The following is a 27,430-nucleotide window of genomic DNA, read 5'->3' as shown; positions in this document are numbered from 1 at the left end:
GTTGTTGTAAAACATTTATTTAATGTTGAATATAACTCTATTATTAGAGGAATAGGAGGTCTATCTATCAAGATTTGTTTTTGTCCGCCATTCTGTTTGCATATAATGACCTAATACTGGCCTACCATTGGTCAATTAAAATGCACACTGGTCTGCCATTGGTAATTTAGTCTATATAGCATATATCTTTGGTCATTGTATTGTATGACGTCATTTTTTTATAGACACTATAAAGAGCTTCTATGACCTTCCCAATGATCAATATGTGAACAATCTTTCAGTAGGTTTACCAAAGTTTTCTATGACAACACCTATGATTTCCATATTAAAAACTAGAATGAAACTCAGGGATCTTACGGGATAAGACAATGGTCGATAAATTTATGTACACAACCGATTATGAAAAGCAATGTTAGCATTTTTTTGTAGATTAAAATCAACACTGATATACTGTAGCAACCAATCAATATCTGATAAAGCCCCCAAAAGTTTTTAAGCCAACGAATAAGAAAACGTGTCATTAATTTTTGGGTACCAGTGTAATTTACAGTCCAATGTCCCCACCATACCTGTATAAAACCCAGGGAGGGAGGGGAAATTGTGCTGTTTACTACACTAGTCCCCAAAGTTTTATATTAACGTTTCCTTATTCGTTGGCTTAACAAGTTTGGGGACTTTTCTTGGATTTTAATTGGTTCATTAAGTTGAGTGTTCAAACGTTTCAACCATTGTAGAAGTAGTATTATGTGTTTCATCATTGGGGATGCCTATAGATTAATCAGCAATTGTCCCCTCCCTACCTGAATAAAACCACATTATAAAGCAATTTTATAAGCCGTGATAATTATAAACAAGTGATATTTATTGATACGCCCATTTACTTATACCAGTAACATGGATTTATTAAATCTAAAAGCTCATTTATTTTTTTAATGTGATACAAGATGGATACCCATAGAACAAAATCTCCACATTTCTGCCTTAAATAATTTTTAAAGCGAAGCTTTTCTATAATTAGGGTCGGTCCGTCCGTACGTCAGTCCGTCCGTAACAGATAGCTTTTTTCGTTAATTTAGGCATATTAGAATTGTCCTATCGATTTAAAATTTTGTATGGTGATTCCTTTGGTAGTTAGGTACGAATTAGAAAGCAAAACTATAATCATTACCAAAATGTCCGTACGTCCATTTTAAACATGTTTATTTTTTACTTTTTTAACAACAAATTTTTATGTGATCTAATCATAGGATTGATCTGATTTTTGGTATATTGATTCCTGGGACAACAAAGTATAATGTAATAAGCGATGCAACTCTATAATCAAGTCCTGAAAATGTAAGTATGTCCATAAATATTATCCTGTATCAAGCAGTTTTTCAACAAATTTACTTACAATTTTGCTTTGACTCTTATACATTTATATTATGATTATTCAGTTCTGATAATATACAAGTGTTAATGTCCGTTTGTCCTACCGTTCCAGTGCTTCGCTTTTATGGATGTTGTCATCCTTGTTTATGAGAATTTTAATCATATCTTCGTTGCTGTATAAATAGGTATATTTTTTCAGTAATTGTTCTACTTGATATCTTTCCATGTTCCTGTCACAGTTGTGCGCATGAAACCAACTCTTAGTATATAAAAATACGGTTGCTAATTTTTTAATTTGGTGACTTTTGGGACTAATATTCCTAAAATTCAGAGTTGGCACATTGATTATATCGATGTTTAAATAGATTACAAATTTTTATTTACACTTTATTGAGTAAGAAACATGAGAAACCATTTTGTTTATACGTAATAATTCATGGTATAGCGCTCCCAACTGACTAAGTAACGAAATGATCCACATAGTTTAGTATTGTTATTTAGACAGATTTATTGGCCAATGACCCCATAGCAGATTTTACACTTGTTAAGATGGTTTTCCAGGGATCTAAAGGGATAAGACAATGGACGGTTTATCGATCTATATTCCCAATGATGATAAACAAAATTAGATTCTATAGATTAAAAATTGGATACAAAGTATAATTTACAGTCCAATGTCCCCTCAATCCTCCCTGATATTCAAATGCTTCTAAATCAAACCCGGGTATGCTGCTATGTCCGGCACGTGACATAAGTAAGAAAAGTAGGAATGTCTAGTAATATTTACTGTAAGTGCCGGCAAAACAAGGCATGTGCAATCAAAGTGGTACCATAATGGATGTAGGATATACGTGGATATTATAAAGATAAATTGTTGTCAATTAGGTTTATTTCCTCTATCATTTATTGTTCAGTTCGTTCATCCAGTATGAGGCGAGGGGTTGGAAAGGGGAGGGTCGTAATTTAAGTCCGCTTCAAGTTTCACTTTATCAGAGTACATGATAATCTGGTGTAAGATCCAAGTAATAGTAAATCCATTGTTACCATAATATAAACTTTTTGTATATCTAAGTTTTGAGTGTACAACGCATGTCGTTATTGTTAGCATAATGGAAAAATTAAAAGAAATAACAGAAATATAAATTCTGCTTTCTAAGAAGATTTGCTGGGGTTAGTCTTATTTAACATCTTAATTTAAGAAAAAAAAGCTAAACTTAATTTTAGACATTTTGAATATTTTTTAAATTCATTAATATTTGTAAAAAAATTCTTATATCCATAAAAGGAATATATAAAGATTGAAACTTTTAAACCTAAAAACTATTTATATAGATTAAAAAACATTATCAGTAATTTTTATTGACTTCCACATTTAAACTTTTCAGACAGAAGTCATGCAATCAAAAATATATGGTTGATTGACCGCTCACTAAAGAATGTGTAACCCTGTCCCCGAATTCTTGAATAAAACAATAATCGATTTTTATTTCTTGGAAATTGCACCAGATTTTCATGTACAATACAGTGATACTCACAGCTGACTAAAATAACGATACCCTATACCAACCCTTTTACACCATCCGCTCCAACTGGATGAACAAACTGACCAATAAATGAGGTCCATATTAGCAACCTAAATTCACGACAAATTTCCACTGTCAAAATATCCACGTATTCTATATCCATTATATAACAATGGGCCGTGTAATGATTATGTCTATGATAAAATATGAAAGTAAGGCACTCGTTATCTGCTTGTAAAATGCCTTTTTTGGAGCTTTCTTATTTTTTGGGAATAAAGCAATTTGTTACATCAAAAATCAAAACTCATCTTTGTATAATAGTAATAGGATGTTTGTCTGTCTGTTTGTACTGCAGGATTTCGCTTACACCTGAACCAGTATGGTTCTCCTTTACAATACAATAATACAATTATATTATTGTATGGTTGCCCCCCCCCTATTTTTAATTAAAAAATTAAATTGAAAAAAAAAACATTTTTTTGGGATGGAAAGTAATTTTTTTAAGGGCGATTTCTCTTGGTAGGGTAGTAACTTATAAACCTTCCCGGGAACTATGAGAAGCTACCCTGTTAACGATCGGTTAAGCGGTTAGCGAGATCCTTCGTTACAAACAAACAGACAGACAGAGACATCATTCTACTTTGTATTATAGATAGCTGATACGTATATTCTAAAACTTATAACGTAGCTTCTTTATATCTATAGGGTATGTTAGTACGTCTGTTGTATATACAAAATTTGAAGGTTTGTATCTTTAATGTTCTTGGGGAAAATACAGCTATAAACAATCTATACATTTACAATTCTCGTGAAGAATAGGATAACAAATGTGATTTATTCAGCTGCTATTAAAGATAAATTTCCGAAATTTCTTTTGAATTTCCGAGGACTTTAGGTATAGCTGTTTTATAACTTTATATGTATTATGTATTAGCTATTACAAACATTTTAGTTTAAGGATATACATATATTTGTTTAGCTTTTACTACCTACTTATGATTGAGTAAATAATATAATTTCAATTTTAAGTAAACAATAAAATTGATAATAACCGCTATGTATGTAAATATTTTGTCAGAATTTATGATAACAAACTTATTTTTTTTAATAGCGTAGCTTCTTAATATTTAAAGATATTTTATGGACAATTAAATATGTCTTGCTAACTACTGGACCAATAATTTTTTTTTTACAGACATCTTGTTATTGGTCTCGAAAAGGGCACTGTAATTTCCTCCCCCCCCCCCCTCAAAAAATCGCTTCTAGATCCCCCCCCCCCCTGAAAACTCAATATTCCTCCCCTCACCTAGATGCCTTTAGAGGCGTAACTATGAATATGTTGAATTGTAAGCTTAATTGACTAGAAAAAACTTTCATGTATCTATGCTGCGCTACTAATTTCATACTTGTAATAATAATTCAAAAGTTTATACTTATTTAAAGTTGTGTTTAAATTGCTGTGACTTTCATATACATTGTTATCCTTGTTTTCCCTGCATCAAAATTCAAAATATGATAACAATAAAAAAATCGCTTTAAGAATTATTTTTTAAACAAGGTTAAAATTACATATAAACATCAAATTACTATACGATTGAAAACAAAGAAGCGCTAAAAATCCTTTTTTTTACTTGTGGAAAAGGCAAAAGTCAAATTGGGAAACACCGTACTAAACATGGAAATACAATACGTGGATATATTTACAGAGTAAAATTTGTCGTCAATTTATTGGTCAGTTCGTTCATCCAGTAGGCGGGGACGGGCAGGGGTAAAGAGGGTGGATGTTCAGTATCGTTATTTTAGCCAGCTGCAAGTATTACTCTATTAGAGTAAATGAAAATCTGATGCAACATCCAAGTAATAATATATCGATTGTACTATATTAGGTTGGAAAAATTAAATCAAAATTTTAATTAGGTAACAAAGATTTCAAAATCAATAAATCTCAACAGATCAGACAAACAACCATTAACAATTATAGAGTAACAGAACATTTTATTTATAGACTTGATCAGAATTATGTCTATCGCCCTTAGAATCAATATTCCCAATATAAAGAATTTATGATCATATTTTTTATTAATAATAATATGAAAAATAAAATATAAAGTGATCACATGTAGGAAAACATGATTTCCATTTTAAAATTAAATTAGAATTAGTAACATTTGATAACATACAAATTATCAGAGTGTTTGATTGAGACCGCAAAAGTTCTTGATATTATATGGTCTGTAATGTAGGTTAGATAAATTCTTTTGGGGGGTAATTTAGACTAATGTAAACAACGAGTATAACTTTAATGTATGGCAGGTGTCTTACTTTAATTAAAACTGTTAATTAAATACCTTATTATTAGAATTGAGAGAAGACTACCGTAAGGTCTATAAGGAATTTTTCCTAAACACTAAACTCTAGATCTATAAATACTTGGGGTAGCTAGCAGGAAAATAGCCTTAAACCAACCACCAAGATATACATTCAAAGCAAAGAATAAAACAGTCAGCCCAACAATATAGTATAAATGCATAATCCAGACAACTACCCGGCTCAAGTGGTGAAGAACCTTTCCGTCTGCTAGCAAATTGCTTTCTTTTCTTTTGTAGGAATCGGTTGTGTTTATATTGCCGACGTTATAAGCTGATTTCAAAGACCCAATATAAAACCTAGACAGGGTCCTCGCCCTGTTGCCAGAGTTACGCATAGCCCATAACTCTTCTATTCTTTTACTTTAATAGGTAGCACAACTATCAAAACAATAATTACTATTATCAAACAGAGTACAAAGTTATCCTTTTTTATAGCAAACAAGCACAATATTTTTAGTTAGTTTTCAAAAACACATGACATCATGTGAAATAAGTGTTACTAACTCGAATACAGAGAAAGAGAGAGAAAGAGTAGAAATAAGTTCTGTAGTTGTATTTTGACAAGAATAGCTACATCCATGAGTAGCGGAGCACCCAAAAATTGTTGACAACCAAACTGACAAAGTGAATTATAATGAAGATGTTCAATAATAATTATGCTTCGCTATTAATTTTTTTTTCCTTAGGTATTTTTTTGATAAAAAGGAAGTATGTACTTTTCTAAGGGGCCAAGAATTAACACAAAAAGTAAGGACAAATTCCAAAGACATCCCTTTCATATAAGATCACTTAAAAATGAAAGGTTGGCATTGGAAGAACTCCTACTGTGAATTTAATATTTTACTTTTCATGGGATTAGCTATAAGTCAATCAACCCGGCAGTTGCTCGGTTTTTAAATTAATTTCATTTCTGAAATTTCGAACTAGAAAACTTATAAATTGACAAATATGTAGATAGATAGATAGATAGATTGATATATGGTTAGGTTGTTAAACTGATCAATAGATAAATTGAGGATAGATAGATAATGATTGATAGAAAGATTGATTGATTATGAATATATATTCAAAGAAATAGATGGATAGATTGCTATATACTGTATTAATAGTTTTAATTAGTAGAGTGATTGATAGTAGATGAACAATAGATAAATTAACAGATCTATAGTACAGATGTATATACAGATAACTACCTCCTTACTCTTTTTATTGACCTTTTTCGTCTGCTACCAAATTGTTTTCTGCTACTTGGCTGTATTAATATAAACGACACCATTGGTTAATTCTCAATGACCCAATAAAGAGTGAATGATAGATTCATGAATTCTTACCTGAATAAATAGATGAATTTATAGATGTATAAAAGAATAATAGATACATTTATTTAGATGTATAGATAAAGAATGAGCAGTATAAATTTAGTAGCGAAACTTGAATTTATATAAAATTTTGTTTAAAAATCATACCGTCATTGTTTCACAGTTAGATTTAGGGAGGAAACAAGTTTTCAAAATATTCCCCAAGTTAAGATTAATAATCAAATACAGGGGGATGACAATGGACAATAAATTATTCTTCCCCCCAAAGTCATGTGTATAAAAAATCTGCTGTAGAAGCTGTCTTTTTTTATTTATTTGAACCAGGGAGGGGGGGTTACAATGGAGTATGAAATATAACATGGTACCCAAAGTTTTATCAAGCATGTTCTTACATTCGAACACTTAAAACTTACCAAACATACTTAAAAATTGATTGGTTGGTTCAAACTAGAAGTGTTCTTACTCTTTCACTAGTACAGTAATCTTAATCTACAGACGGTATAATTTTGTTTATCATATTTTTACTGCCAAAAAAGTTCGATGTGAAATTAATATTTGCAAAAACTAGTGTAAAATATTTACAATATCGTATAAACTCCAAATGATTTTAGTTTCGTAGCCTAAGGGTGGTTTAACATAGTATAGAGGTCTTAGAACTTAACTGCTTTAATAGTGTTTCTTTAATACTGTTACTTTCTTTAAATAGCAAAGCGACTGTTTATTTTATGTTGCCAAAAAAGGGATGAACTTAGAGCAATTTTAATCATGTTATATCTGTGTAAATCTCAAATAAAATAAAATAAAGTCTACGGTTCGGTTACTAATTTATTTAGACATTTACGCTGGTTTGAAGAAATACTTAATGTGTAACTACTAAGGCCTAAGAAGTAAGGAGGCCCCTTTTAGATTATTTTCTGCAATACCACCAATTTAAGAATTAAGAATTTCCTAAGTTTTATTTTAATGAACTTCTTTGCTTTAAAAAACTCGTTAGAAACTTTTGTTTAGTTTAGTTCTAGTCATGAATCTAAAGGGATAAGACAATGGCCCCAAAATTGATATTATCCATAATGATGATATACAAAATTACCCCTTCTGTAGATTAAAATTAATAGTTGAAACTTAACTTAATGAAACAACCAATCAAAATTCACTGAATTCCCCAAAGTTGTTAAGCACACGAATAAGAAAACGTTATTATAAAACTTTGGAAACTAGTGTAATAAACAGCCCATAGTCCCCTCTCTCTCTTACTTCTAGTACTATGGTTGTGGTTTTGGGCTGTTTTTATTTAGGTATATGTTGGGTTTTTTTTGAAAAGACTAAACCTAATCTTCTTTCGTGTCTACTATGTTACACCCTCTATATAACAAAGATGCAGAAAGATAGGGATAGGCCAATAAAAAAAACAATTTTCAGTCCATTTTTTTGTACATACGAGTCATAGTAGTTTAAAATCTTTATACTGAAATATGCAGTAATTACTACAATCTGTTATAATATGGAGTAACGAAAAATTGAAGGCAAACCAATTTTTCTACATGTTCCATATCCATGCCCCTGGTCTTATTCTATGTTCCTGTTTTTAACATACAGGGATATTGGGATAAGAAAATACAGAAAAAATTAAATTCTTTAATCCTAATTCTTGATATTACTGTTTTATTTTTGATGCAATACTGTCATATTGAAGTTATAATAACCAAAGAAACAGCCTTTAATTTTCCAGTCAGATTTTAAATTTTGCATGTTTATTTGAAGCTACAAATTCATAATTTAGAATGCAAGATAATCATTATTGAAACAAAATGTATTGTAACTTTAAATGAAAAAGAAATATTATAGCTGTTATTTCTAATTGTCTAGAAAAAAAGTAAAAATACTTAGTTCTATTATCTTTTAACGTAAAGGAAAAACACACTCATAAGTGTTATTTATAAAGTGGTTCCGCTACTAAAATTTATTATTATTCTACAGTTTTGTAAAAATCCTTTAAAATTTCTATTAAACCATCCATCACATTACACTGCACAGTTTTAGAGCTTAATTTTGGAACAGCGATGTTTATTGTACAAAATGTACAGCTTTTTACGATGTTGTAAACAAATTATCTGATTCGTACTTTTGTTAAGTCTTGAATGGTTAGTTCAAACTAGAAGTTTCGAAACTGTCGATAATTTCATTCTACAGGAGTAATTTTGTTTATCATCATTGAGGATATAAATAAATTCAACATAATTTTGAGTTAGAACTCTAAAAAAATCAATTGCAAATGTATGTCATCAAATGCTTTAAAGCAGTGTTTCGGAGCCGTAGCCGGGAGCCAGGAGCAGCAACATTTTTGGTGGAGCCGGAGCCGTATTTTTCGTTAAAAACGGCTCCGGCTCCAGATTAGCCAAAAGTGATTTTTAAAAGTAATAATATAATTTGGCAACGGTTTATTTCCATATAATAAACTGAAAAACTATTGTTACTTAACAAATAGACACACATCCTTCTACTTTTATATAGCTTTAATCAAATAAAAGCAAAATATTTTATATTATTTATTTTATTTTATCAATTTCAATAATGAACAAAAGTTGATATATTAATTTTAAGGTAGGAGCCAAAGCCGGAGCTGGAGTCGGAGCCGTATTTCCAGATACGGCTCCGCGGAGCCGGAGCCGCATCAAAATTAAACGGCTCCGACACCCTGCTTTAAAGGTTTAATAGGACGGTTTCAAAAAAAGTACACTATGTTTAAATCTTGAAATAAAATTCAACAATTCATTTTTAATCTACATATATTTTCTTCCTTCTTGGTTTTTATATAGAAGTGGTCAGGTTACAAATGAAATAGCAATACTGCTCTTCAATTTGTGGATTATTAATCTAGCATAAAGATTCCTGGAACAATGAGGTATAATTATCAAAAGTAAAGATGCTCTTAAAACTTTACATAAAATTATTTAGAATTAGTTGAATTTTAGGCAGTTTTGTCACTTATTTGATATACAGTTGTAATTTCTGCAATGCAATGATAAAACACACTGGTATACTATTTCTTTATCATTATTCTCTTGTCCTTGATCGCTTGGATGGAAGTCATGATCCTTATTTTTTTTAAGAATTACCACATGTTTTATATTAGAAATTTAAAACAGTTTTACTCTCATAAAACCAAATATGTATAAAACAAAAGCAAAATATAAATATGATCCCTTATGTATAAGTAACTATTTACAGCAAACCTACATTTTTCTTATGTATATCATATACACAACGCACGACAGCCAACAATTTACCTGAAAAAAGAAAATATTTTCAAAAAAGGACAATTATGAGCATGAGTAACGCAGCAATAACGATATCTTTTTAATAGAAGACAAGCGGCTGTGGCTAAATAGAAAATCAAAACGCGCGGTAATAATACGGTTGCCAAGCCCTGCTTTTATTAGTGTTTTTTAAATGGATTTTAAAAACAGCAGTTTTTCAAAGGATTTTCATCAAGATAAGAGAGTGATTAATCTCATGGTTATAAACATGCGTGGGTGGGGTAATGGATCTAGAATATACGTGGATATTATGACACGGGAAAAGTTATCATCAATTTAGGTTGTTATTTCCTCTTTCATCTATTGGTCAGTTCGTTTATCCAGTAGGAGGGGAAGGTAGATGGGGATGTTGGAAGATCGTTATTTTAGATCGCTATTGCTATAAGCTTCAATTTATTAGAGTACATGATAATCTGGTGAAAGATCCAAGTATTAATAATTCCATTGGATGGCTAGATACCAGAGAGTCGGGGATACGACTATTGACGGAAAATTAATCTTTTTTCTTATTCTAAAGTATAAAATTCTGCTACTGGTAGATGGTCAAATTAACCATTATTATGGACGACTATTATAACTATTTTTCATAAATAATGGCTCGGATGCTACTTGGATGTTAAACCAGATTCATGTTCTCTAATAAAGTGAAACTCGCAGCGGGGTAAAATTACGATACCCCCCACATCAAACCCATTTACCCCATACCTTCCCCTCCTACTGGACGAACGAACTGACTAATAAATGAGTTTCTTGTTAACAACATAAATTCTTATATCCAATTTGTTAGAACATATTTTGTTCATTCTATAGAAATAAAATATATTTGTCATAGTGATGATCATAATGGGGCCAAAATAGTTTTTGTTTAGGAGCCACATCTCTATCTCATTTTTAGGACACACCATTCTGTAGGTATGGGTAGTAAATACCATGTGTTATGGTAAAAGTTTGGTGCCGCAAGCCTTAATTTAAATGTCCAAAAAATACAATAATAGATTGTACTTAAAACCTTGAATATGATGGGTTTTTCTAGTTTATTTTGCACTGCAAAGATGAAAAGCTTCTAGTTATTAAATAGGTACCTAGCAATTAAATTAAATGATTTTCTAATCGGATAAACTATGGGAGTTACATACTTTTATTGATACACATATACTGAGGGAAGCAAATATTTTTAGTGGGATAACTACTCTACAATAAGGATTTATCCGAATGTCTATCCTTCAATAATTGATCTAAAATATAATCAGCTATCTATTATTCTTTCCTTATGAATAAATTGTCTTTGATGAAAGCCCAAAAAGAACAAAACTCAAATTCCAAGTATTGGTCATTCGCCTATTAAGTAGTGGATTAAGGATTTTAATCACTTTTTAAGAACAAGTTTTTTTAGAGAGTTAAATATTACTTTTACCCAAAAAAGAAACTTATTTTTCTTATCCTTATAGACTCTTTAAAAAGTTTAACATGCAGTATAACATTATAGGAGTTCTTGGGTTCTTTTTATTGCTTTTTGTTCCAAGATTTAGGGTTTATTCTTCTCATTATTTTGCATCTGGCAAAGCAGCAGTTGGGACAAATTTTTCTTTTGTTTATGTACCTTTTTGTTTCGAAGTGCCCTAAATTTTATAATAACGTTTTCTTATTCGTTTGGTTAACAACTTTGATTGGTTGGCTCATTTAGTTGAGAGTTCACACGTTAAAACCACTAATTGTAATCTACAGATAGGTTAATTTTGATTACCATCATTGGAGATGTACACCAATTTATCGTCAATTGTCTTATCCTTTAATATCCCTTGCCATTACCTAACCCTAAGTTTCCAAGTAAGAATCCTAAAATCTTGGGTTTTTCACTTTCTGCTTAGTGTTTAAAATAAATTCCTTGAATGTAACCTGACACTTTAATAAATTAGACATGTTCTAATCTTAGCAGGGATAAAAGGAGAGGTGAGTGGAAGATAAGTTAATTTAAACTTCACAAAAATCAGTTGTTCAAAAATAGCATTATGACCCCATCAAATGTAATAGATTTTCCTGTTTTGCATATTAATATGCAGAAAACAATAAGTTAAATAACTTAAGTCTTATTTAGAGAGTTTATTATGATCTACCAAGTGACCTTTCTCTTTATCTCTGAATAATTTTAGAAAGCAACCCTTACTAACACCCTTTTTTGTAGTAAAGCTGCATTATAATTAGTTTTGTAAGTACGTCTATTAATTTTGTAAGTTAAGTTATATAAGATACCTATATTATTTTGTTTAATTTTTAAAAAGTCATTTTAAGCTTCACTTACATAAATGTACATAGTCTTTTTGTGTTTTGTAATAAATACATGATGTTGTAGGTACTCACTTTTCTATCTTATTTAAATTTAATTTCTAAAAAACAAGGATTAATACAAACATAAAAGCTAAGTTCAATTAATAATAATCACCGACATAAAATAAAAATTTATATATAATCTCAGCTTGTACCAACAATGAAATTAATTCGAAAAAAAATCGCGAAACCTATACCTACGTGTTTTTCAGGTGTCGTTGGGGGGCAACAAATTCCCCATTTGCCTCCAATATATTATTTTAGATTTATTTTGCTTGTTGGTTATACCTTATTCCTGATATAATCTAAGCCTTTATCATTTAAGGGATAAGACAATCGCCAATAAATTGATGTACATCCCCAATGATGATACACACAATCACCTCTTCTGTAGATTACAATTAATGGTTTAAACGTTTGGTCACTCTACTCAATGAACCAACCAATTAAAATTCAATAAAAGTCCCCAAAGTTTTTAAGCCAATGAATAAGAAAACGTTATAATGAAACTTTAAGGAATAGTGTAATAAATAGCCCATTGTCCCACCCCTCCCTGATAAAATTCGAATTATTTTCTATTTAATTGGTTAAATCTATCCGTTAAACCATACGGAAACACCAAAAATTTGGAAATGAATAAATAACCAAATAAAATATAGGTATTTTGAATAAAAAAGAAATAAGAAAACTAAAAAAATCCATTTAAAAAAAATTTTCCTAATCAGACTTTCCATTCAGAAGAAAAGCGATGGACAATAAAGAACAAATCGCCGCTATTCTAAATAGGTAATAATTGTTTTTCCAATGTATTGCTAGGGTTTATGAGGATATTTACAATAAAATATCATTATTGACAAAATATTATTGACAAAATCAAAGTGAAAAACGAACCTTTTTTTCTCAATGAGATGACATAAAAATTTCTTTAATGATGTTATTTTTCTTTTCAAATTTTCGCTTTTGAATCTATTTTATAACTAATTTTGTCCGTCTGTCTATGATAATATTTTTACAATTACCTATTAACTTTCAGCTTAAAAGCTTTCAATTAATTCTATAATCATTTCTATAAAGTCGGCATGGTCATTTTATGTAGGTATTAGCTTTAGCTTTCATTTTCAATAATACACCTACATATTTATTGAAATTTTAAATGGAGAGGTGATTACTGGGACGTTTTGCAACCCTTTATCTTAAAATATTAGTAGTGTTGTCAATATGTAGTTGTCTATTTGTTCGTTTGTGCAAATCATCAGAATTTAATGATTAATTCCACAATTTCTTCATTTTTATTGAAATTTTGATATTTAATGTTTCTGAAATCTACTAAATTGCATTTACTACATGAATATATGAGTTATTTTACTTAGAAAATTTTAATCTTATTTTAATGGCTATCACATTGCATGATAGTCAGATTTTTCCACAGTGGGTTATTTTAGGTTGAATTAGACTTTACAAATAAAAAATACTTGTGTTTTTGAGACTACAGTTTTACAAATCCAAAAGACTATAAAATGACCAGAAAAATAATGAGTTGATAAATAAATTGTACACAGCAATTTTTCGTTTTTAAGCCTTGACATTTCTATCCTGCTACCCAATTATTTGTTAATATCACATTTCCTATGTAATTGACCTTTTAACAGCTATTTAAACTGCAATTTTCTTGGTAAATTTGTTAAGTCCAATTTAGCCATTTTTAGTTCATTGTGCACTGTTGAAAAAGTGCAACTACTGATAGTTGTGTAGATGTACTGACTAAAAAATACAATTTAGGGAACATAGACAATTATGCAGAGATTTCTTTTCATTTTAATCCAGTAATCTGTAAAGGGGGTCGAAAGGGGGGGGGGGGGAGCAGGAAAGTTGTAAGATATTTGGAATACATCATTCTATGGGCACTTAAGGAGGGGTTGGGGGTGGTTGATTTCGACAACCCAATTTTTTGTTTTAAATTTAAAAAGAAAAATTATATTTTATTATGGACAGAGTAATTTTTTCTTGGAGGGATTTATCTTGAAAGGGTGGTTGTACCCTCCCCAAAATAGTTATAAACATTTCAAGGGCCTAAGAGAAGATACCCTGCAGTCTGCAATTAGCGAGATCCTTCGGTACATACAGACAAACGGACAGACAAAGAGATCCTAGTTTTAGTCATAATTAAATGCAATTAATTCCTTTTCGATGATAAATATCTCCCTCTTTATGGCATGATATAAGAATAGGATGATATCATGGTATAATTGTTCTAGTTTTAACAAACAGGCATTACAAGAATAGTTATTTATCGCATCAAATTTAGACAGATTTTCCGCGGATATTAAAATGAAAAATTTTAAGATTAAAACCAGTTTTGTAAGCCCCGAGGGGCAAAAAGGCCAGAAAAACAAAATTGGTAATAGTTTGTAGATTTATGTTTTTTATTTTAATATTCGTCGAAAATTGTCTTTAATAGGATGTTATATATGACTTTTCCGTAAGGCGGTTCTAATCCAGCGGATGTCAATAGGGTTTGAAGCCATTCTGAAAAAAAAACTTTTCTACCTATATAAAAAAACAAGAGTTCCTTTTAAATACTGTATTATTTATTTCTTTTGAAAATCGACAATTTTTCAAAACATAAAAGAAACTACAAAATATGTCTAACATTAATAACTAGCGTTAGTGACTGCACAGTCAAACCCCTAACATATAGAGGCTTTGTATTCAAAGAAGGAGAAAGAATAAAATAGCCTAAAACCACTCTGAAACGTATAGAATTCTTCCCAAAAATGCAGAAAATTAGTCCGTTATGTGTGGTTCGCGAAATAACGGACAAACATAACTAGGTATGAATTAGATAAAAGTAAAATAGTTTTAATAATCTATGTAAACGCCCTTGTTTCTGTATTACAATATTATCAGATTATTTTTCCTTTTAGCTCTGTCTATATCAGTCTTTAAAAAGGCAATACTTTTTAGCTTAAGTCACATAGTAAAAATCATAGGTTATTGCTATGAAAATTTTAGTCAATTTTTAATGCTTTTATTGGCCATTTTTTAAACTTATGTTTAATTACCTAAACATTTTTACCTATGGATCTATTCTGATTGTTGAAATTTTTAGACAATTGTTGTTAGGTAGTATATTTTTGCATGTAATTCAAATAAATCTCTAAGTATTGCCCATTGGTTTGAAACATCTTTAAATTAAAAACAATAATTTTCAAAGAATTTTTAAAATTCATTAGTAAACCAAAAAGATATTCTAAAGCGGAAAGACCTTACTTACAGAAAAGCTATACTACTAAGAAATGAAGAAAAACCTTTAATACTCCCTTCCCCTTTTCAACCCTTATAGTTTCACACCCCCATGGTAAATGACTGTGCACTGTGCATATAAGGATTCATAAAAAGGATCTAAACGGTCAGTCTAAATTATAGCGAAGCCCTAAATTGCAATTATTTTTAAGAGCTTCTTTGATTTGTAAAATACTGACGTTTAAAAAAAATAATTTCTTTTGAATTTACTCTATTATCATCAGAAAACTAAAAAGAAGCCTTTTTTGCAAATTAATCATAACTATAAGTAATAAGTATAGAGCGAAACTTCTATATAATTTTGTTTCATGTTTAGTTTCGGTATGAAAGCATTGTGCTACCAATTAAAACATTTTGTGATGATTTTTATTCAACTTAGAAGAGGCTTTCTGTTGACAATTCTGTTGTGAGATTTTTGACTTGAAACAAACAACCTCAATGAGTTAATAACCTCAAAAAAAGCTCATATTATAGGATTTTTGAGGGCTCAGTAGTTTGATATTTACGTCGTCAATTATTTACAACATTAGTATTTGCTGTTAACACCATTTACCATACACAATAAGGACCTTCAGACAAAGTTTGTGCAAACAATGAGTTGGTTGTCTGTTGAACGTTTGGCTATCCTGAGGTTATCCAAATGTTAACAACTCAACTACCTAGACTGATAACACTAATAAAACAAGATTTTTGCTTTTTTGGATATTACGATCCTTGTTTAAGTAGTTTTAGATCATGTTTCATAATTATACGTTGTTAGTCATTTCTTTTTTAAAAGATGAAATTGTAAATTTATGAAAGAGATTATGAGGTTGGGTTGTCAGAATCGCATTTGTAGGGCTTTTCTGAATTAAAAAACATAGACATAGACGTCCATGGGTGAAACCCCTCATTTTACGCCCCTGACAATTTTATAAAATGAAACCTCTCAAACCTGTTAAACTCCTCATTTACCCCCCTCAAAATTAAAAGCTTGGACGTCCCTCAAAAAAGCATCAAATATCTCAACGCAAACATATAAATCTGTATTACAAAGTAGAACAATGGCTGTCTGTCTATCTGTCTGAAGTTTATGTTATCGGTAACCGTTGAATCGATTTGGATCTTCTTTTCAGGGGTCCTTAGATTTTAGGCTAATTTCTTGGGAGGTGGGATACTCCCTATCCTCCCTATTGAAAAAATAACCCCCTAAGAAAACAAAATTACTTGAATTATAACGATTTTAGCATTATTTATTGTCTTTTAAATTTTTGACAAAATAGTGTTTTTTTTCCAGATAACACAATCATTTTAAAGTTTTTTTCTTTATTGATAACAATCATTATATGTTATTTTAATGTGAACTAAATACTAATAACTATACAAATGTGAATAGAAATGATTGTATTAGCGCAAAGTAGAAGTCATAATGGTTTTTCTTTTTAACCAATATCAGACTAATAAAACTTGCTTATCAAAATCAAATTATGCAATACCAAAAAAAGAGAATAATTTAAACGTTGAAAAATGTAACAATAGAAAATTTTAAAAAGATAAAAATGCTGTTTTTTAGTAGCGCAGCTACTATAAACAACTATTCTCTATATAAAATTACCAAAAAATCAGCTGGGCGGCGTTTTTTTTATATTTTTGGTGATTTCTCTTTGGAGCTATAAACCTTCCCAGGACCTGAAGGTGAAAAGCTTAACTGTAAAGGATCACCATATCAGTTCAGTGGTTATAGCTAGATCCTTCAGTACAAACAGACAGACAAACATCATGTTACTTAATTAAATGGATTTAGCTGAGCTTTTTATCAACACAATTTTCCTTGTGATATTTTTAAAGCCTTAAATTATGAATTTTAATGGCTACTTTAAGCAATTGTTATTCTTTACTGCCGATTATTTTTTTCTAAAGTGAAGCTACTCCAAAGTCTTGTCTTGTTTAAGTCGATCTATAAAACGATATCTGTCAGGAATAGGATGAAGCTTACGATCTTGCAAACTACTTGACCAATTGGGATCTTATTGTTATGTAATAAATCTACTAGTCTAAAGATGGATTTAAGCTATTTTATGGGAAAAAAGGCACCCCAATTTTTTTCCTATTCTCAAATTTTGAATAATAGCATTAAATACAATCGAGCTATACTTTTAAAACCTTATATTAAGTACCGAAGTATCTCCTTTTTTATAGGCACTATATAGGGCTTCTTAGTTCTGGGTAGGTTTTTTCTATGTTTTGTATACCTAACCATTATGTTACACAAACCCAACATGATTAAAATAAATGAAAATATCTCCTTCAAGGTTTATCTTTACATATTGAAATAGTTGTAAAGTCATGTGTTTAAGCCAGGGTTCGGAAGCCGCGCCTCAGCCGCGCATAAGCCTCAGTTTTAAACTTGCTTGTGAGCAGAAAAAGAAATTTATACATCCAGCTGATTTTATAGTGATAAAATGAAGATTTCACTGAGGCTTACACGCGGCTTACGCGCGGCTTCCGAACCCTGGTTTAAGCAAGAAACATTAAAACGATACTTGTAACTTTAACAGCAATAAAGGGTACAATTAATTATCCAATCATTCAATAATTAATAAAGTAAAAGGAACACATATAGCTAGTCAAGAATTAGGGCATCAAAGTAGAAGAATAGAGGGGACTTCAATTGGGGCTTTAAAACAGCTAATAGCGTCGGAAAGCTTAAACACAGCCGAGTCGCTTAAAAAGAACAGAAAGCAATTTGCTAGCAGACGAAAATGTTTTCTACCACACTGTTCTTATAATGTCAATTCACCTATTCAGTATTTTTTTAGGCAGACAAAAGACGGTAAATTTGCGGCTTCGTGATAAATATATCATTTTATTATGTTTATCAATTCCTATATCCCTTAGAATCTTATATATTGACTAATCATCTATTTTGGTCATTGTTTGCTTTCTTAAAATGACATTTCGGGAATGGGACAATGTGAGATAATAGTTATATATCGCATCGTATTTATAGACAGCTTTCCATGGATATTAAAATGAAGAACTTTAAGATTAAAACCAGCTCTGTTAGCCCTGAGGAGGCCAAAAACAAAACTGGTTTTAATTTTATTATTTTTATTTCAATATTCGTGGAAAATTGTCTGTAATACGATGCTATACGTGATTTTTTAGTATGGCTGAGAACCGGTTCTAAACCAGCGTATATTAATCAGTTTCGAAGCCATACTAGAAATTTTTTTTCAATCATCCCACCCCCCTCAAATGTAAAATAAACCCTTTGGTAGTTGTTCAATTATAAGGGAATTAGGTATTATCTTTTTCTTCCTGAATCTTAAAAAGACAATAATCAATGCTACGCTAGGTATTATTTATAAAAACATAATCACTCTTGTTTAAAAATCTAAATTGGCAAATAATCTAGAAAAACGCATTTAAAGCAGAAAAGCTACTCTATAAGCTTTACAAATTTATCTGCAAATTAAATGAGTATTTTATTATAACGGAAAAATCTTTAATCTGTAAGCATAATTTAGACAAAATGAAATGTTTATTTCTGCATATTAAATACAATATATTACTTCGTTCCAGCTTCTAGATGGGGACAAAAGAGGTCATAAAAATAGCCCAAAACCATCCCAAGCCATTTGTAAACCTTTTCTGAAAAGTACAACTCATTCGCACCAGTAATTTTCGAGATCTTAAGTTTAAGACAAAAAAAACATTCTACTTTATATACCTAAAAGGATTAGTTTTAGTTATTCTGTTATTTTTAACTAAATTTCAAAAATTGAATTAACTTATTGTGACATTAATCACCCTCCTTTTATACACAAAAAATCCTGTTTTTAATACAAAAGCTACGTTCCTATTCAACGTAATCGTACCTGTTTTTAAGCCTAAATAGTTTTGAAAGCTGCTTTCCTTTGATTATTGCAAAATCTTTTAATCTTAAGAATAAATGGATCGGTATTGCGCCCAAACCGCGTCATAACTTAAGACGTGAACTTAGACCTACTGTTGCTGCTATGACAGATGCAGGACATCAATATTAAAAGGAATACCTTGGCCTATAAATAGGAACAAAACCATTTGAAAATTTTCTACCAGTTCCCAATTCTACTATGGTGTAAATCAAATGGATTCTAAACACTTTTTTTAATAAAAGAAACTTTTTTGACTTTATAAACTTATCCTTTTACTTTTTGTATTAAACATTTAATCCTTTTGTTATTATTTCTACTCTCTTTTTGATTGGATCAACCTTTTAGTTTACAAATTAACATTATTAAATATATATTGTTCTACATAAGTAGCGCAGATTTTAAAATCAATTACTATTTTAGTCCCTCCTTAATTTTCGACCATGTACGTAATTTTATTCAAACTAGATCTTCATATATATGTGTTAAAGATAAATAGATAAAATCAGGCACGGAGGGATAATAGTCTGTACATTACACTGGTACCCAAACTTTTATAAACATGTTATCTTATTCCACAAATAAAAAAAATGGTAGTTGTTTTATTGAACTCTTATTGCTGGGATTCAAACTTGAAGTGTACAAGGTTTTGAAACAATAATATTAATCTTTAGAAGAAGTAAGTATAAAATGAAGAAGAAACAAGGACAATTTCCTTAACAGCGCACAACTACAAGTTTAAATGTATATACAGTAAAGTGTTATACACTGAATTAAGGAATTAAAAAAAACCTTCATATTTAATTGCAATTTTTCCTATAACTTCACGGTATACATATTTAATGAAAAATGGCCATCGGACATACGGCCATACCCAAATACTATGATAGCTACGCTGCTACCAAAATTCTGAATTAATCATTCTTTTATAATTACAAATATCTCATGAATAGATATGTATCTAATTAAGTTGAAAAACATGAAACTTTGCGGTTAAAAAAAGTGATTAAAATACGAAAGAAAACATTTTTTTGATTTGATTTCTTTTGTTGTTATATAAAAAAATAGATTTAAGTATGAATTAAATTATTTTTTCTTTAAACTTAAAAATGCATTTTTTATTTAAGGCGGACGAAGCAACTATCATTGATGATGAGGGGAATCTTCTTACTTGATTTCAGAGGTCCATCTCATATAGATATTTAAATGCCAGAGGTTAGATAGTTTAATAGTATAAAACTTTGGGTATCATTATAATTTACAGTCTAAAATGACCCTTCACTCCCTTGTTAATTTATTTTACAGGGGGGTAGGACATCCACTTTCCCAAATATTCTTATATTGGTTTCAATAAGGAAAAACTATGGAAGGGGGGTATGCTTCACCCCTTAACACTCATGGCGAAGCCACTAGTCTATTATATTATTAAGACGCCATCCTGTCTTATGAGCATAAAAATAATGAAGAATTAATGTTGATATACTTCTCTTTATCAGATAATAACTGTCATTGTGTTAGAATAATTCATTTAATATAAAGTCAATGACTTAAAATTATATTTTGATGTTTTTTCCACTAATCAAAAAAAGGTTTGTTTGAAGCTTAAGATCTAAATAACTACTAAACCGATCGGGTATGCTTCACATAGGTTCTGTGATGGTTTAATATATTTTATTTACAGATTTAAATCTTGGGATGGTTTTAATCTAGATTTTAGCATATCTCCACCTCATAAAATACCTAGCCCCTAGATGCTAGGGGCGTATCCGCTAGTATGCTTAAGAGCTATTTGGACTCGAGTTTGGTTCAATAAAATTAAAATAGTTTATGTCGAATATTTATATTGCACAGAAAAATGGTCTATTTCTGGCATTATATGATAATATATGGTTATAATAAAAAGCACTATATAAAAGAGGCTTCATCCAAAACCAAATTTTAAACCAGCCCTCAAATAATGAAATGGTACATTAAAGTTAAAATTAAGCTATTTGTTGGGTTTTCTAGCGACATTATAGGGACATGTTCAATTTTAATACATATCTATATTAAAAACAAACATATGTAATGTATTAAATAAATAAATAAAATATTATTTTAGAGCTGTCAGTATATATGTTCTATATTGGTTTTTACTTTAAACAATAAATGTATAAGTACAGATGTATAATCCAGACAACTACCTGCCCCAAGGGACAAAGACCCTTTTCGTCTACTAGCAAATTGCTTTTTGTTTTTTTTATGTTCGGCTGTGTTTTTTCCCCGATGCTATAAGCTGATTTCAAAATCGGGATGCCCTGCACTGCGGAGAGAGTTACTTATAGATTATGCTCCCTCTATTCTTTTACTTTAATCTTTAAACTATTTTGACTATTTTGAAAATATAGAATCATCCTATCTTTGATAAAAGCAGTTAAAGTAATAATTTAAAAAGAAAAGACACACTGAATAAAAATAAAAAGTTTTATGTTTTCTATTAGTAATTTGTCTATTAATGAAAGACATATTAGAAACATGTTAAATTTAATAATTTTCAAGCTGACACACGGTTTGTTTACATTTTAATGTGCAAATTATTATTAGGCAGCACAATTATTCTATGACTATGGCCGTCTGTTCCTCCGTCTTAAAATATGCGCAATGAATATGCGTACTAATTTTCCTCAAAGCTTTCTGTATGTCTGTCTATCTGCGTGTCTGGTCTGAAACAACTTAACCGATATGGTTCTCCTTTACAGTGAAGCTTCTTAAAGTACCCTCCCAAAAAAGAGATTGTTTCGATATCTGCGGAAAAGTTGAGAGATATAAAATTGTTTTACTTTGCTGAAAGTTTTTTTCCTATTATTTTTTATCGACCAATTTTATCTTAATTGAAATCTTTGTAATATTAATCAAATTTAAACAACAATTTCTTTCTTTAAATTAATTCTTTTTCCAAAGAAAATAGCATTGAATAATGATCTAAATTAAAGGGGGGAGGGGGGGGGAAATGTGGTGACTCGTCACACGACATACCAGCAATTTTATTTTGGGTGCTACTCCCTTAGCACCGCCGTTTTTTTTGAAAGATACCAAACCTTGGGGTAAGGGGGGGGGAAGTTCTGCCACTTTCGCGTAAACAGTGTGCTGTGGACTAGGTATTGATTTTAGATTATAGGTTATTTGGGATAAAAGTTTACTTTTGGGTATTAGTTCACGTATATTTAATCATTTTTTGAATAGGTCTCCAGGTTCAGGTGCTGCAGGCTGGAAGGTCGTTTCTGGACAGGTAAAAAAATTAAAAATTTTTTGTTTGAAGAGTTAGAGAGCAACTTATAAAACAAAATATGCTTCTTTTTGAATGTTATTAACATATCTGCAGAAAAAATTAAATTCGGCCTCCAGGTTCAGGTGCTGCAGGCCTCCAGGTACACTCTGGACAGGTAAAAATTAAGTTTTCTTATTTGAAGAGTTAGAGGTACACTTATTAAACCAAATATGCATCTTTTTGAATGTTATTACCATATTAGAAGAAAAAATGACAATCGGCCTCCAGGTTCAGGTGCTGCAGGCCTCCAGGTACACTCTGGACAGGTAAAAATTAAGTTTTCTTATTTAAAGAGTTAGAGGTACACTTATTAAACCAAATATGCATCTTTTTGAATGTTATTACCATATTAGAAGAAAAAATGACAATCGGCCTCCAGGTTCAGGTGCTGCAGGCCTCCAGGTACACTCTGGACAGGTAAAAATTAAGTTTTCTTATTTGAAGAGTTAGAGGTACACTTATTAAACCAAATATGCATCTTTTTGAATGTTATTACCATATTAGAAGAAAAAATGACAATCGGCCTCCAGGTTCAGGTGCTGCAGGCCTCCAGGTACACTCTGGACAGGTAAAAATTAAGTTTTCTTATTTGAAGAGTTAGAGGTACACTTATTTAACCAAATATGCATCTTTATGGATGTTATCATCATATTTGCAGAAAAATTTAAAATCGGCCTCCAGGTTCAGGTGCTGCAGGCCTCCAGGTACACTCTGGACAGGTAAAAATTAAAATTTCTTATTTGAAGAGTTTGATGTACACTTATTTAACCAAATATGCATCTTTTTGGATGTTATTACCATATTTGAAGAAAAAATGACAATCGGCCTCCAGGTTCAGGTGCTGCAGGCCTCCAGGTACACTCTGGACAGGTAGAAATTAAAATTTCGTATTTGAAGAGTTAGAGGTAAACTTATTAAACCAAATATGCGTATTTTTGGATGTTATTACCATATTTGAAGGTAAATTGATATTCGGCCTCCAGGTTTAGGTGCTGCAGGCCTCCAGGTACATTCTGGACAGGTAAAAATTTAAATTTCTTATTTAAAGAGTTAGAGATACACTTATTAAACCAAATATGCAACTTATTGGATGTTATTACCATATTTGAAGGTAAATTGACAATCGGCCTCCAGGTTCAGGTGCTGCAGGCCTCCAGGTACACTCTGGACAGGCAGTTATAATATTTTTTGATACTTTTTGATTTGGACACCTTACCTGGATCCTGGTGACCACTGGTGACTGCTTGTGGCCGCTGGCAAGGTAAATTCCAATAAAGGTAATATTTGATATTAGAGGAAAGGTTTCTAAATAGAAAATTATTAAAATATAATAATATGACAAAATTTATTAAGTAAGTCTTTTATTTTTGTTCCAGGCAGGCTCTAGGTAGCCTCCAGGAGCCTGCTGGACAGGTTTAAAAAATCAATTTTTAATTTGTTTTATTTAGATGAAAGGTTTGATTGTCAATTTATCTTCAAATATGATAATAACATCCAAAAACACGCATATTTGGATTAATAAGTGTACCTCTAACTCTTCAAATAAGAAATTTTAATTTTTACCTGTCCAGAGCGTACCTGGAGGCATGCAGCACCTGAAACTAGAGTCCAATTTGAATTTTTTTCTGTAAATATGATAATAACATCCAAAAAGATGCATGTTTGGTTTTATAAGTGTACCTGTAACCCTTTAAATAATTTTTTTTAATTTTTACCTGTCTAGAATGGATCTGGAGGCCTGCAGCATCTGTACCTGGAGGCCGAATATCAATTTACCTTCAAATATGATAATAACATCCAAAAATACGCATATTTGGTTTAATAAGTTTACCTCTAACTCTTTAAATAATTTTTTTAAAATTTTTACCTGTCCAGAATGTACCTGGAGGCCTGCAGCACCTGAACCTGGAGGCCGATTGTCAATTTACCTTCAAATATGGTAATAACATCCAAAAAGATGCATATTTTGTTTTATAAGTGTACCTCTAACTCTTCAAATAAGAAATTTTGATTTTTACCTGTCCAGAGTGTACCTGGAGGCCTGCAGCACCTGAACCTGGAGGCCGATTGTCATTTTTTCTTCAAATATGGTAATAACATCCAAAAAGATGCATATTTGGTTAAATAAGTGTACATCAAACTCTTCAAATAAGAAATTTTAATTTTTACCTGTCCAGAGTGTACCTGGAGGCCTGCAGCACCTGAACCTGGAGGCCGATTTTAAATTTTTCTGCAAATATGATGATAACATCCATAAAGATGCATATTTGGTTAAATAAGTGTACCTCTAACTCTTCAAATAAGAAAACTTAATTTTTACCTGTCCAGAGTGTACCTGGAGGCCTGCAGCACCTGAACCTGGAGGCCGATTGTCATTTTTTCTTCTAATATGGTAATAACATTCAAAAAGATGCATATTTGGTTTAATAAGTGTACCTCTAACTCTTCAAATAAGAAAACTTAATTTTTACCTGTCCAGAGTGTACCTGGAGGCCTGCAGCACCTGAACCTGGAGGCCGATTGTCATTTTTTCTTCTAATATGGTAATAACATTCAAAAAGATGCATATTTGGTTTAATAAGTGTACCTCTAACTCTTTAAATAAGAAAACTTAATTTTTACCTGTCCAGAGTGTACCTGGAGGCCTGCAGCACCTGAACCTGGAGGCCGATTGTCATTTTTTCTTCTAATATGGTAATAACATTCAAAAAGATGCATATTTGGTTTAATAAGTGTACCTCTAACTCTTCAAATAAGAAAACTTAATTTTTACCTGTCCAGAGTGTACCTGGAGGCCTGCAGCACCTGAACCTGGAGGCCGAATTTAATTTTTTCTGCAGATATGTTAATAACATTCAAAAAGAAGCATATTTTGTTTTATAAGTTGCTCTCTAACTCTTCAAACAAAAAATTTTTAATTTTTTTACCTGTCCAGAAACGACCTTCCAGCCTGCAGCACCTGAACCTGGAGACCTATTCAAAAAATGATTAAATATACGTGAACTAATACCCAAAAGTAAACTTTTATCCCAAATAACCTATAATCTAAAATCAATACCTAGTCCACAGCACACTGTTTACGCGAAAGTGGCAGAACTTCCCCCCCCCTTAGTGACACAACCAAAAAGATTTCACCCAATTATCTCTAAAACTAAGGGAGTAGCACCCAAAATAAAATTGCTGGTATGTCGTGTGACGAGTCACCACAATCCCCCCCCCCCCTTTCTTTACAAATGTAGAAATATTGGTTTAGCTGTTACGAAGATCCTAAGTCGTTTTAGAAATATATTTAGTTGTAGATACTTTTCAAAGATTCAAATCTATAGGACGATTTCAATAGTAAATAGTAGAGAGGGGGGGCGTTTCTTTTAGAAGATATTACACACGAATAATAGCCTAAAACCTTCCCGATACCTATAATAAGCTTCCTTGAAAACTAACTTGTCAAACCGTTTCCAAAATCTTAATGGACATAAAAACATTCATACCTTTAGTATAAGACTAGCGGCTTATACGTCCCTACAGGCCTCTAGGGGCACTTGCGGTTTGATGGGGAATTAAGTCAACGTTCCCCCACTTTCATTGCTAGATTTCTCCTGGGATAATCATGTTACCCTCCCCCAAAATAGTTCCCTGGACCTAAGAGATGGAGGAGAACCATATCAGCCCAGCGGAGCGGTTAGCGAGATCTTTCAGTATGCACAGATATACATACCCTAGTACTTTTATACAAGGATATTATAATTGTTAAAGAAATACTATGCTTATTTTATAATACCAAATCATTGAATTGGCAATTGACAATTAAATTTGAACTCTATTGAACGATTCTATCATAAGTCTTTTCTTCTAAAAGTTTCATTACGGACGTACAAACGGTCATTCCTAAATAATAGAAAAATTCTATATTGTTAAGCTTGTTAGAAAAGGATAATAAATTGACTTAAATGTCCTAGCTAACATTAAAAACAAACCTTTTTCTATTTCGGGGTTAAAAAACTCTAAAATCACTTTTTTACTGAATTATTATAAATCTTTTTTATAACTTTGAAAATCACTGATATGTTGTATATTATTCTTGATTAATAATCACTTATTGTATTGATATTTATCACTATTCTAATAATGAAAAGTACACTATTAAAACTTGCGCAAAAATTGCCTATATCACTGTTTAGCTACATCGGCTAAAGCCTAAACTAAAATTTTAAAAACTTCAAAAGTTTTTCTGTGGAAGCAATTTTTCCACGCTCTCCCTTTTTTCTCTTTCTCCCTCTCTTTCTCTCAGCTAATTCTCTTTCTCTCAGCTCTTTCTCTTTCTCTGAATGCGCTTACTACATCTGCCTATGGGGGTACTTTTGATTTTGAAGATTCATTTTTTGACCATAATCAAATACTTTATTCATACTTTCATTATTTAAACGTTATTAATCCTGTGAATGACTTCTTACCTTACCTCATCTTAGAAGATATCTATTTTAATTGTAAAGAGGATAAAAATTGGTTTTGTGTTACATGTTAAAAGATAAAATTAGACTGTTACCCCTATAAAGTAATATTTATAAAACTTGGTTTAGTTGCGTCCAACGCCTAATCTGAGGAATAACCCTGAAACTTATTTAAAATCTAATAATACAAAATAAATCTACAAACATATCCACCCCCTGAGATACTTTTACAGTAGAATAAGTGCTCTCCAA

At 30.9% G+C, this 27,430-nt stretch overlaps 1 protein-coding gene across 6 annotated transcripts in view; it reads right to left on the bottom strand.

Annotated features, from left to right (window-relative positions):
- Window positions 1-26,929, bottom strand: part of LOC145329033 (rho guanine nucleotide exchange factor 10-like) — a 216,333-nt gene extending 189,404 nt beyond the window's left edge. For all 6 annotated transcript variants that reach the window (XM_080173043.1, XM_080173040.1, XM_080173042.1 and 3 more), the window contains exon 1: window positions 26,705-26,929. The gene's annotated coding sequence lies outside the window, so the exon portion shown is untranslated. The remainder of the gene's footprint in view (window positions 1-26,704) is intronic.
- Between the last annotated feature and the right edge of the window lie 501 nt (window positions 26,930-27,430).

The sequence above is a fragment of the Acartia tonsa genome, chromosome 9 (assembly GCF_053477335.1).
Source record: "Acartia tonsa isolate MP-2025a chromosome 9, ASM5347733v1, whole genome shotgun sequence".
Taxonomy (NCBI): domain Eukaryota; kingdom Metazoa; phylum Arthropoda; class Copepoda; order Calanoida; family Acartiidae; genus Acartia; species Acartia tonsa.
This window is presented reverse-complemented; position numbering and strand designations above follow the sequence as displayed.